Source organism: Sinocyclocheilus anshuiensis, unplaced genomic scaffold, assembly GCF_001515605.1.
Source record: "Sinocyclocheilus anshuiensis isolate Anshui unplaced genomic scaffold, SAMN03320099.WGS_v1.1 scaffold80, whole genome shotgun sequence".
Classification (NCBI taxonomy): Eukaryota; Metazoa; Chordata; class Actinopteri; order Cypriniformes; family Cyprinidae; genus Sinocyclocheilus; species Sinocyclocheilus anshuiensis.
Genome location: NW_015554102.1, coordinates 1,955,311 through 1,963,980, shown reverse-complemented (window position 1 = coordinate 1,963,980; position 8,670 = coordinate 1,955,311). Strand labels below are relative to the sequence as shown.

Genomic DNA, 8,670 nt, shown 5'->3' with positions numbered 1-8,670 from the left:
TCAAGCAGCAATGTTTTGTCATCTTTCAGACCCATATGAACACACACACACACACACACACACACACACACACTTCTGCGGGCACTGTCTAATGACATCATACCTCTATAGCCCTTACTTAAAAATAAACATATAGTGATGGAAAAATACTTTATCAATTTTTTTTTTTATTTTTCTGAGAGGGGTTTATCAAGCTCAGTGTGTTATCTATATAGTCTATCTAAATTTGTGTGTGCACAGGTTTGACTACTTTTGCGGAAATGTTTGAAAATATAGTGAAATATACAAATATAGTGAAACGTTAAAAAGGGGACATTTAAGGACATCTGAAGTGCTCCTCATTGTTTGAAAGGTTCATACATCTACTTTAAATCTACTGATATCAACAGGTCTGTGTATGATTAGACTTGAGGTTTAGCAAATATCATCATCACCATATAGAAACCATGAACAATCTGAGAGATACACTACCATTCAAAAGTCTGACATCAGTAATTCTTTTTTAAAGAAATTAATACTTTTATTCAGCAGTGACACACTAGATTAATCAAAAGTGACAGTAAAGGCGTTTATATTGTTACAAAAGTAATGCTGTTTTTTTAACTTTCTGTTCATCAAAGAATTCTAAATAAAATGTATGATATTATCAACATTGATAATAGTGAGAAATGTTTCTTGAGTACCAAATCAGCTTATTAGAACGATTTCTAAAGACAGGAGTAATGGCTACTGAAAATTCAGCTTTGCCATAACAAGAATAAATTACATTTTACAATGTATTAAAAAAGAAAACTGTTATTTTAAATTGTAATAATATTTCATAATATTGCTATTTTTTACTGTATTTCGGAACAAATAAATGCAGCCTTTTTGAGCATAAGAGACTTCAAAAACATCTTCCTGACCCCCCATTTTTGAAAAGCAGACTATTGTGAAACTGTGTATAGTGTGTATAGTGAAAGTGTGTGTGCGTGTGAGAAGTGAAATGTGGCAACAGCAGCACAAAAGACCATCACAATGACCTTAATCAGCACATGCACACACACTTACGTCATAAAAACAACTTACACACCACTCTCTCTCTCTCTCTCTCTCTCACACACACACACACACACACACACACCTGTACAAGTCTGCACGAACACACAAACATACACACATAATTTGCTACAGTATCATTACAAAAATCAACACCCTCCTTCACTGCTTTCTAATCCCTTCTGATTTATCATTCTGTCCTTATCTGTCCATCTTCCCCTCTCCCTCCAGAGTAAGTATGTCGTCCCACCTTCGGTAAACTGACCTGTTCAACATTTTTGCACTTTTGACTCGATCCTGTTCTTCTCTCTCCATCTTCATATCCTCTAAAAACTCTTGGCAGACATTCTCAAGAAAGTCACAGACACTCAACATAAACATAATCAATAACTCAATAATCAAAACAGGAAGCGATAACAAGTATTATAGATAGCTCTGTTATTGTTAAATTATTAACTTCTGCAAGCTGTATACCAAAACCAGCTTTGTTCTTGCGCAAGCTACAATGAAAAATTAACTCAGACTTCAGAAAGTTTACAATACCGCTTATGAAATGTAACTGCAGTGGTGTTACAGTATGTGTGAATAGACTACAGTAAACAAATACACATTAAAAGTGCACTCAGTATTTTTCTCTTTAAAAAAATTTGCACATTAAGAAATAAATAGTATTATTATATAAGTGTAAAATCATTTGCAAATGAGATGATCACTACAGTCATATCAGTAGCCTAATTTGCATGCATAAATATTAAAACTCTAGAAGATAAGCTGTTAATTGCCAGTAAGTAATAAATTGACAATTTTATATTCTACACTATTTTGTCTAAAAAAAAGTTAGGGTTAGGGTTAGTAAAATGTAAAACAACCATTTGAAATGCTAAAACTTAATTTAGCGATTACAACATTATAGTACAGCACTGTATGCTAAATGGATATTCATAGATCTATTGATCAACTTACCCACAGTTTCTTGAAATAATATAATACATAATTATTTCATAATTATTTTCAATTATTTAATTTCAGAACAGTCAACTTTGTTGTTGAGTAATAACTTTCTGATAGATTTCAGAACGACATGTCTGAAATCTACTGCTCATCAAGCCCAGAAAGAGACAAGAGTGACCATGTTAGATTTATATTTTTGGAACATAGTTCTGTAGAGAGGCTGCAGTTATCTGCATGATGCTTCTAGCAAACGCTCAAGATGAGGGAGTTCGCATAATCCTGAACATCTCAGAAACACGAGCAGTTAAATCGCTCCTCTATCCCTCCACTACACCATGTGCCACTTTACATGATAGTTTTTATCTGGTTTTAGGCCGCAAGACACTCATTCCTCATTCTTTCAATAGCATCCTTATGCAGTATCTGAACACGTAAGGAAGGATGTGAGGATCTATTAGAGATCGACCGATATATCGATTTACCGATATTTTTCCAGTGAATTATTCTTGACTCTGTAGCTATTAAACAGCTTATAAACCTACTAAAACTGTAGTTTAAAATGAAGTTGATATGACTCCTGTCCTTTATTTATTTTCTCCATTTGAAAACATTAGACATTCTACATTTATTTTGCTTATTGTTAATATTAGTGTTGTTGCTGTTGATGCTTTTTATAAATAAAATGTTTTTTATTGTTGTAATATAAAGATTAAATTTAACATGAAAGACTGTTAATTTTCAACACTTAAAAAAAAAAGATGACTGAAAAGAGGAAAAACCAAAGTGAAGTATGTTCTTACTTCACTCAGTCATTTATTTACTTTGTAACAGTAAATAAATATCGGTTCTGCATATCGGTTATCGGGCACATAAACATGCAAATAATTGGTATCGGTATCGGTTATAAAATATCATATCGGTCGATCACTAGATCTAATCAACCTTCACTTCTTCATTTGGACTGAACATCTCAAAATGATATATTAAGAGTCACTGAGTCACATTCCTGTTCTAGAGACAATGCTGCAGGCACAATCAACAAACAAGAAGAGAAAAGAAATGCAGAGTATTTAAAATGTCTTCATCTGCCTGTAACTTTCATAATAGTGCAACAATGGAGAAACGATTATGTAACAACAGTATTTAAAGGAAGTTCGAAATTACCAGGAATATCCTGAAGTTTGACACTTAAGTGATATTTTAGGGCTCCCACACTTTTTGACCAACTTTTCCACGTCCTTTTCAGGCATGTGTGGTTACATCAAAGTCTTTTAGCTTCAGAACAATTCATTATTGAATCATTCAGTGAACTGATTCAACTGAAGTGACTCGACTACAAATTGGACATCACAATAGCTTGTTATCAAGTTTAATTCTAAACAAAAGCAATATCTAGGTGATGAAATCTTTTAAAGTTAAATATAAAATAGATTTTTCCATTATTTTTATGATGTATTAAATGTAGATTACTTTTTCAGGCCTGGAAAACATAACTGTAAGATTCCTGATATATTTTCCATGGCTTTCCTTTACTTGGGAACCCAGAAACATTCACAGTGATGTACAGAATGTATTCTTTGTTATAAGACAACCTAATGAGTCCTGGCCTACAGTTAAATAGTACTACACTCCACAAAACAATCGATAACCCCACCATAGAGACACCAGCCCACACCCACCCACAATCTCCTATCAGAATAGAAACTCCAGCAGTGACAGGACATCTGACAACTGTGGTCTAATAGATGGATATAAAGGGCCCTGAAAGAGAGTGTGATTTTGTGTGAGGGTGAAAGCACAAGTGTGTGTGTGTGTGTGTGCGTGAGGAGGGGGAGCCAAATTAATCTGGGGTCTGATACCCCCCTATGGGAGCAGCTCAATTAACGATCCACACCGGCTGAGGCACCGGGCTAAAAGCCATCTCACTCTCAATCTCTCTTACTTACTCTCTCTCTGTCTCTCTACACACCCCCTAATCCTGAGAGCAGGAATCAAGGAGCCAGCGCTCATTCATCAAGCACACACACACAATGCTTGCCCAGAGTTGCCACTAAAACAACATGACATTCTTCACCTCACCAAAAACACAGCTGACCAAAATCACAATGTGTTTCTGTGTGAACACATGAGTGGAGAGTGTGGTGTGTGTGTGTTTGAGTGAGGGAAGGCATGTGAGTGTTTTTCTAATTACTGTTTTGGGTAGTGCATGGTATGGATTATGTGTGTTTTTGTGTGTATACATACTTCGCTATAGTTTGGAGGCAAATTCTGACAAACCCACTCTTTTGGGACATTTGGGATGTTCTCGGTTTGAAAACTCACTGACTGACAAATAATGTATTTACATTGTAAATGCATTGTATATGCAAGAAGCTTGTGTTAATTTACGGTTAATCTATAACCCTAAGGCATAAATAAATAAGAGAGATATTAATAAATATAAATGTAATATATATATATATAGAGAGAGAGAGAGAGAGAGAGAGAGAGAGAAAGAGAGTGAGAGGAAATATTACATTTGTTTATAAATTTGTTTCCTTTGTTTTAAAAAGTCAATGGAAATAGCTTTAAAAAGATTATCATACATGTACTATCATACATTTCCACTAAGAAAGAACCAAATGTATGTGTTTGTGTGTACTATACACTCTCATCTTGTCATCTTTTCATTAATCTGTGATGGTTTTGGGGTTGAAAATTTAAAAAATCCTAAAATGTTGATGATGGAGTGATGAGAACAGTCTTTTTCTCTTTGTGTGAACCAAAGAACATCATCCCATGAGCAAGACAGGAACAGTCAGAGTTGCACCAGGGTAAATATTTCAGCAGAAACACACTTACAGAATGAACACGTCTTTCCCTATCACTCTTCCATTCTTTATCTGTCACTCTCTCCATCCCCTATTCACAGACCATTTAATCTTTTAATATCATCCTATATTAAGAAAACACAGTCCAGATAGGTCAGTCCACACGCATACAGAGACATGCAATCTAAATTAGTGTTCATAACTGTACCAACATAACAACCCATGATTTATCCACAAGATCTCAGACTCAACTATAGTATTCGCTCTAGAAACACAATACAAGCGTACCATTCATCCACATACTGCACAATATGTTCAATACACACCATGCACAAAGAGGTCGAACAGCTTGTCGCATTGGAGGGCCCTACCTTATGTACACGCTCTTACTTTTTTAACTATTTGTATGGCCTTTATTCAAAGTATTCTAGTAAATATAAAAATATTTAAATGCTGGTTAATACAAATGAATCCACACTAATCACAAATTAAAAAGGGAGAACCATTCACACACACTCCTACATACAAACACACACACAGCTTTGCTATAACATTGCTAGAAGAGAAACTAACTTACCTTTCACTCTTTCAGCTTTTTTCTCTTTCTTTTTCCCCCGCGAGTCCTTTAAGCCTGAAGTTCATCCGTTCCTGACAGGTGCCATGGTCCCGTAGACTCCAGAGGAACGACAGGCTCTCTCACACACACACACACACACACACACACACTCCTCAGCCTTTCCAGAACACACACACACACACACACACACGCCGTGAGGATGAATGACAGATCACAGCAGCAGCAACAGTCCACGCATGGACATGTGTCTCCAATGTGAAGTCTAAGACTGCTTTAATTAATGTGTCTGTCCCACTCTGTTTTTCTGTCTGTTTTTCCCTCTCTCTCTCAGTCTCTTCTGTCCTGGTCTGAAATTATTTTCCAGACTTCTCTCTCTTTTTTTCTTTATTTTATTTCTTAGCTCCTAATTCCACTGTTTCTTTCTCTATCTACCTTCTTTTTCCCAGTCTTTCTCTGATTTGGTTCTTGCGCTGCTTGCGCTGACTGCTACCGCAGAGCTCTCCAGCTCTCGCTCTCTCTTTCCCCTCCCTCGGTCAGCCACTCCCTCCTGGATGGCAGGCTATTATGGGTGGAGACTGGTCAGAGGTAGAAGTCTCTCTCTCTCGTGAATACTGGGATGTACACTATCAGATGAGTGTTTTCTTTTATGGTGGAATGTTTTAATTAGTTATGGATGAGTTCCTATGGACTCCGTTGCAACTTTAGCTCACCTTAGGAGTGCAATGAGGTAAATTATTAAAGAGATAGTTCACCCAAAAATTAACTCTTCCTTAGTCGTTCCAAACCCGTACGACCTTCTTTCTTCTGTGGAACAAAGAAAAATTTTAAAGAATATTCTAGCTTTTCAAGTCTTCTGAAAGGTTTGTTTGAGGAACTGCCAGAAAAGTTATTATTCACTGAATATCTTCTATCAGAGTTCATAAGAAATTAGCAATGTCTGATTCACGAATGAGTCAGATTATCCAGTTCTCAAAACCAACCTACATTATTCGTCCACACAAATGGACTGATATGGTTCTCAAATTCAATGATCTGGTCACAGTGGTTAACAGCTCACTGGAGGAAAAAAGTCAGTGAATAAAAATTCAAATTGTGGTTTGTCAAAAAAAAGCTATAGTACTGTACTACTTCAGATGATGTGAAGTATAGTGTACATGTCATATGAATCACTTTAGTGATGTTTTATATTGCTTTTGCATCCTTTTTTGAAACTTGAAAATCCAGTTCCCATTCATTTCAACTGCAAGAAAAAGAACAACCAGTAAATTTTTTTCAGTCTCTCATTTTATGTTCCAAAAATAAGGTTTTTCATTTTTAGGTGAACTATCCCTTTACCTCTATATTTAAAACAGTGTATCCATGAAATGAATCTGACAATCTAACAATCATTACAAGCTCAATGTGAGCTGCATTACACACGTTCGACTGAGTGCCGTCATTATGGCACCGATGAGACACTCTAGAGGGCAACAGTCAGCTAATATGATTTCATTAAGCTCTAAAACACTTACATTTTATTCTCTTTCCCTCCTTCTGTTTCGCAAACACACTGGACCATCTATTTCTAGGTGTTTGGTACCTGAAATAACAATAATCAGAGATTCTATAACAAGTTTCACTGTGAGAGAGAGATAGAGGAAGTGAGAGAGCTGGTCCATGTTATATGATACTTACCATAAGCTGTCATGGAGACCTGGTGTCGTCAGCAGCATATAATGTAAACCTTTGTTTTCCATTTGCTTCACACACACACAGAAACAGACAATAGCACACATGCACAGGTGTAAGAATGATTTAAAATGTAACTGAAGAAAAATAATGAATAAGGTAACAGAAATGATTAAACTCAAAGTGAATACTCAGTCACAACCTATTTAACTTGACATATTTCAGAATGAAACAGGAAATTCAATAAAACAAAAAAGAGCAGACAGGACAGGACTAAATGCGAGTTTACTGAAACAATTTGGCTATTGGCAAAGATTATGCATTAGTCCATATAGCAAAAAGAAAAAGGGAAAAGAGAAAAAAGGAAAGTAATTTTTCAAAAATTGGATGAAATATCACAAAGACAGTTTTTTAGATTTGGAAGAACAAGCACTGTTGAATCATTCACAATAAAACCAGGAAAATAAATCAAGAAAGTAAATAGGGTCAAAACTGATTTTGTGTAGACTTTTTGTGTAGAAATGGGGTGACAGTGGTTACTATGCCCTTACACGCACTCTTAAAAAAAGGTTCGTTATTGACGTTGGTGGTTCTATGAAGAAGATTTAACATCCATAGAACTTTTCCATTCCACAAAACTTGTTATAGTTATTCAGATTATTAAAATGTTCTTCACACTAAAAACAAAATATTCTTTTCAAAATTGTTCACTGAAAGTTTCTTTTGGGAACCCAAAATAGTTCTTCTATGGCATCACTTTGAAAACCCCCTTTCAAAACCTGAGTGTAAATGGAAACACACACATTTTCACCTGCTGTACTCTCCCACTTTTCTGTTTCTCTTCCTCTCAGTTGAAGGATGATGGAGAACACATACATATACACAGACATGGTCCCTCCAGGCTACATTCATTTGTGTGTGCGTGTGTACTGTAGGCCTGAATAGTCCAGGTGGAGAAACAAATCAAGAAATAGGACTGGTGCTGTGAGAGCCATAAAGGCCAGGACCACCCTAAATGAACTAAACACACACAAAATTACACAATCACAAAATAATGTGTGTTCATTTAACCTGGCTCATATCTGAGAGATCCAACCTTGCATTAAATTCCCAAGTCAAGATTGCTTCCTTTTATCTTACAGAAAGCCTACAATAAGGACAGGTTCCTGTAATTACGCAAGTATTCCTGTACAACCATGAGTTAAGAGGCTTGTTCAAGGGCACTGCGGTGACAGAACATGATGGGGATCTTGGTAACCGTTCATTTCATGGGTTGCCCCAACTGGAGATTAAACCTGTGACGTCTGCTACCACATTAGCGCTGTTACTCCACACAGCCATTACTCCTCATCTTCATCCAACCTCAGAGAGAGTATAAAGAGGAGACATACCACTGGTAGAAAATGAATGTGAGGAATCATAATGCTGAAAATGTCAGCTAAAGTAATGAATAGCAGTCCCATCTTTTAGTTAAGAGTCAATTGTCTTTTAATAGAGGCATTGCTTTCCATTGCCTATTCTTGAATCCACTTGTGCATTACGCAAAAAAAAAAAAAAATAAATAAAATAAAAATAAAATAAATAAATTATAATTTTTTTCAAAATACAGTATGAACATGGTTAAAA

At 35.8% G+C, this 8,670-nt stretch overlaps 1 protein-coding gene across 2 annotated transcripts in view; it reads right to left on the bottom strand.

The window, feature by feature from the left end:
• Positions 1 to 5,909, bottom strand: part of sema3b (sema domain, immunoglobulin domain (Ig), short basic domain, secreted, (semaphorin) 3B) — a 41,288-nt gene extending 35,379 nt beyond the window's left edge. The window contains exons 1-2 of one of the 2 annotated variants that reach the window (XM_016461977.1): positions 5,559 to 5,909; positions 5,377 to 5,527 (exon numbers count right to left, since the gene is read on the bottom strand). The gene's annotated coding sequence lies outside the window, so the exon portion shown is untranslated. Of the gene's footprint in view, positions 1 to 5,376 lie in introns of both variants that reach the window. The other variant, XM_016461978.1, reaches the window with a different exon arrangement.
• Positions 5,910 to 8,670: the final 2,761 nt, after the last annotated feature.